The sequence below is a fragment of the Nycticebus coucang genome, chromosome X (assembly GCF_027406575.1).
Source record: "Nycticebus coucang isolate mNycCou1 chromosome X, mNycCou1.pri, whole genome shotgun sequence".
Taxonomy (NCBI): Eukaryota; Metazoa; Chordata; class Mammalia; order Primates; family Lorisidae; genus Nycticebus; species Nycticebus coucang.
In genome coordinates, this window is record NC_069804.1 from 170566589 (window position 1) to 170571314 (window position 4726).

Below are 4726 nucleotides of genomic sequence, written 5' to 3' on the forward strand. Positions count from 1 at the left end.
GCCCTTGGTCACAACTTAAAGTAGGGGGATCCCAAAGGAAAGATTCCTCTGGCAAGAGCCTAAGAATCTATAATACAAAGAAGTGCCTCTGGGTATTCTAATGTATAGTAACTTTTGGAAAATACTGACCTAAAGGTCATTCAGGAAAAACAGAAAGACATCGTATGGTGTAAGAAATGTTTCTACCAGGAGGGACAAATCACCAGGGAAACATCTGGGCATGAGAACCACCTGGCTCTGTAGCCACTTCTCCACCCACTGATCCGTTTATCTGGCTGATCATCTAGATAAAAACTCTGATTTACAGAGTAGGCTGGGGTAAGATTGAAAGATTGAGGTCTGCTGCAGGGTAATAGGGAAACTGACAGATTTTTAAGGAGGGGTATGACATCATTAGGTTCATCGAATCACTCTCATTTCTAGTGCTCCACACTCAAGCTTCTTCTTGCGTCTTGTCAGGGCCTTCAAGATGGTAAAACCTATTGCCATCTTCTCATAATGAATCATTCATTGTATCATTCATTTGGAAAATATTTACTGAGTACTCACTATGTGTCAGGAATTTTGCTATGTTCCAGAGATATAGACATGAACAAACTAGGGAAGAACATTGTTCACATGGAGCTTTCCCTATTCTCTGCTACCTACTCTGTGTTGCAAGCCTGAGAAAGGACTCAAGATGCACAGCAAAAAAAAAAATAAATCAACTGTGGTACCTGGTACAGTGAATTTAAAGATTATCAGACTAGAGGGGCACTTCTAAAAACCAGCCTCTGACCTTACATGTGCTAGGATAATTTTTAGTTCTTCCTCAATATTTCCTCACTCTTTCTCCCACAATAACCAAACATTGAGCTGAGCATGTGGCCCCGCAGAATAAAGATTATATTTCCAGGCTCCTTTGCAGATTAGGTTTGACCATAAGATTAAATTTTGGCCAGTAGAATGTGAAAGGTAGTGACGTGTGCAGCATTTCAGTTGTTGCCTTAAATGGAAAAGACATCCCTTAACTTTCCCTTTCTTCCCCTTCCCACTAACTGAACATTATAGTGAGTCATTTTGACTGTACAGATAGAGTGATATTTTAGGGATGGCGGAGTATCACAGGAGAAGGAATCTGGGTCCCTGGATAATTCATTGAGCCGTGTTGGTATATTGGCCCTGGATGATCTACCTCCAGGTGATTACATGAGAGAGAAATCAACATCCACCTTGTTTAAACTACTCTTACCTTGAGTTTCTGTTGCAGCAACAAATCCTATGTCCTAACTAATACTATCTACAACAAGAAACTTGTTACTTACCTGAATGAAGATACATTCACCAGACCTGTGTGGGCATGACCTACATGAGAGTGGGTTGAGGAACATGGAAGAAGTAAGGAAGCAGAGATAGTGAGTGTAGGAAACTTTTTCAAGAGAGGTATCTATTTAAAATGGAACAGCAGAAGTGTGTGCTGTCTGAGACAAGCATTCACTTTCCCAGACCAGGCAGAATGCTGAGCTCTAACCTATCCCATCTCATGCGACCCTTTCTACAACACGTGGAGCTCAGTATTACTAGTTCCATTATTTACATGTGACATGGACTTAGGTCTGGTCATGTCAATGATGAGCTGCAAAGTAAAGAATTAAGTCCCATTTCTTTCTTCTTGATTTTAAAGTTCATGTTTCAGCCACCCTCACTCTGCTGCCCTGAAAGGACCTTTCCTTGATGCCAGAAAATGATGATGTATTTGAGAGGCTATTTTGCAGCAGGAAGAGTTACTATCTTTCATCTGCAATTTCTCATTAGTCTGGGTTTTGAAAGCCCACTTGAACTATCTCTACTTATTTGTGGGCTTTTTTCATTCGAATGCACTATGACCCACGTTGCAACGGAGAACTTGTTGCCAGGGATATTTCTGTAATAGCTAGAACAAAAAGTAAAGAATAGGAAAACACCACATTCATTTAGTTTTTTAAGATGCTTGCATTTCTTTTTATTAAACTCACTATATCTGAATTTTTCTTTCTAGTGGGGCCAGAGAAGGGAGAGAGATATTAATAACCAACTCTATTTACTTGAAACCTCTTTATAGTGTACTCAACTACTGCTCTACAGACAGACAGTCTGCATCCCTTTTGTTTAAAGTGCAGGGGACTATATGTCTAGATAAATATAAATAATAATCATAAATAAAGTGGGCATAATAAACTGAAAGCTGGCAAGAACTTTTACAACTCTACTAACTTGTCACATAATGAGATTGTGGGAAGCAAGTCTTATGAAACACAACAGTTAGAACTCTCTAGCTCTCAAGTTGGATAAAATATTTAAATCTAAGGCATAAAATGATAAAAATGCTAGAATAAAGGGTGGGAAACTCTTGAGACTGTCTGCCTGGGGAAAGATTTTTATGAAGAAGACTTAAGTGGCAATCACAGCAACAACAATAAATAAACAAATGGAACTTAATTAAGCTGAAAAGCTTCTGCACAGCTAAGGACAGAACAATTAAAGCAAACAGACAACAGTTAGAATGGGAAAAGGTATTTGCATGTTATAAATCTGATGAAGGGTTGATAACTAGAATTCAAATTAATCAACAAAAAAGAGCAAAGAATCCCATTTACTACTGAGCAAGAGACATGAACAGAACCTTCTCTGAGGAAGACAGATGAATGGCTAACAAATATACGAAAAAATGTTCATCATCCTTAATCATTAGAGAAATGCAAATCAAAACCACCCTGAGATATCACCTAACCCCAGTGATAATAGCCCACATCACAAAGTTCCAGATGCAGAATGATGTGGAGAGAGGGAAACACTTTTTACACTGTTGGTGTGACTGCAAACTAATACAGCCTTTTTGGAAAGAAGCATGGAGAATCCTCAAAGAACTCAAATTAGACCTCCCATTTGTGCAATCCCCTTATTAGGCATTTACCCAGAAGAAAAAAATATCATTTTATCATAAAGACATTTGCCCTAGATGGTTTATCACAGCTCAATTTACAATTGCCAAGATGTGGAAACAACCTAAATGCCCATCAACCCAGGAATGGATTAATAAACTGCAGTATGTGTATACTATGGAATACTATTCATCCATAAAAAGATGGAGACTTTACAGCTTTTGTATTAACCTGGATGGAGTTGAAACATATTCTTCTTAGTAAAGTATCACAAGAAAGGAAGATCAAGAATCCAATGTACTCAATACTAATATGAAGCTGGTAGATGATCTAATACATGCCCACATAGAGAAAAACTCAATTCAATTCAAGTTGGGGGGAGGAGGAACAGAGGAGGGGAAAGGAGGGGACTGGTGTGCTCCCACTTAATGGGCACAATGTAAGGGTATACGGCACACATTTTGGATGCAGGACACAACTACAAAAGGGACTCTGACTAACAAATGCAAATATTGTAACCTAGTTGTTTTGTACCCTCACTTTAATTTCAAATTTAAAAAGAGAAGTCTCTACTTCTTTGGCATTTTCTTAACAATCCCATGATGAACTTGTGGGGTAGGTACTGTAATTAACCCCAACTTATAGATGAGAAAACTGAAACTCAGATAGGTGAAGTGACAGATTAAGGGCAAACAAGCAAGGGAGTGGTATACATGATTTGAACTTAAGTCTGTATAGTTTTCATGTGGGTGATCTTTTTTCCCAGCTTTAAGAATGAATATGGTTTCAACATGGATTTGAATCCTGATAGAAGTAGACAGAAAAAGTTCAAGGGTAGACCTGAGCATAATTATTAATAAACCTGACCGATTGACCTTTATAGAATATGCCACTTAGTGATAGAATACACATTCTTTTTGAGCGCATACAAAACATGAACCAGAATAGACTGTATTCTGGACCATAAAACAACCCTCAGTGTATTTGGAAGGATTTAACTCATCTGAAGTCTGTTCTTTCATCACAAAGGAATTAAATTTGAAATCAATAATAGAAAGATCTTCTGAAAAATCCACAGCTATTTAGACACTAAAGAACATGCTTTTAAGTAAACAATGGGTGTCAAAGAAGAATTCAAAAATGAAATTAGAAAGTAATTTTGACTAAATGCCAATGAAACCACAACATACCAAAATTCATGGGAAGATGCTAAAGCAGTACTGAGGGGGGAATTTATAGCACTAAACACCCATCTTAGAAAAAAGGTCTCAAATGAATGACCCCAGATTCCACCTGCATAAAATAGAAATAAAGAGAAAATAAGCTCAAACTGAGCAGAAGGGAAATATTAAAGATTGTAGAAATGGCAAACAGAAAAGTAATGGAGAAAATAAATAAAACCAAAAGCATTGTTTTAAGTAAGATCAATAAAGTTGATAAACCTCTAGCCAGACTGATGAGGGAGAAAAAAGAATACAAAGATTATTAATATCAGAAATAAGCAAAAAAGGTTTGTAGATTAAAACCTTCTCAAAGGATCTCACAAAATATTCTATAGACATTAAAAGGATAAGAGGTTATTATGAACAAATTTTGGCCAATAATTCAACTTAGATGAATGGAAAAAAATTCTTTTTTTTTTTTTTGTAGAGACAGTCTCACTGTACCACCCTCGGGTAGAGTGCCGTGGCGTCACACGGCTCACAGCAACCTCTAACTCTTGGGCTTCCGTGATTCTCTTGCCTCAGCCTCCCAAGCAGCTGGGACTACAGGCGCCTGCCACAACGCCCGGCTATTTTTCTGTTGCAGTTTGGCCGGGGCTGGGT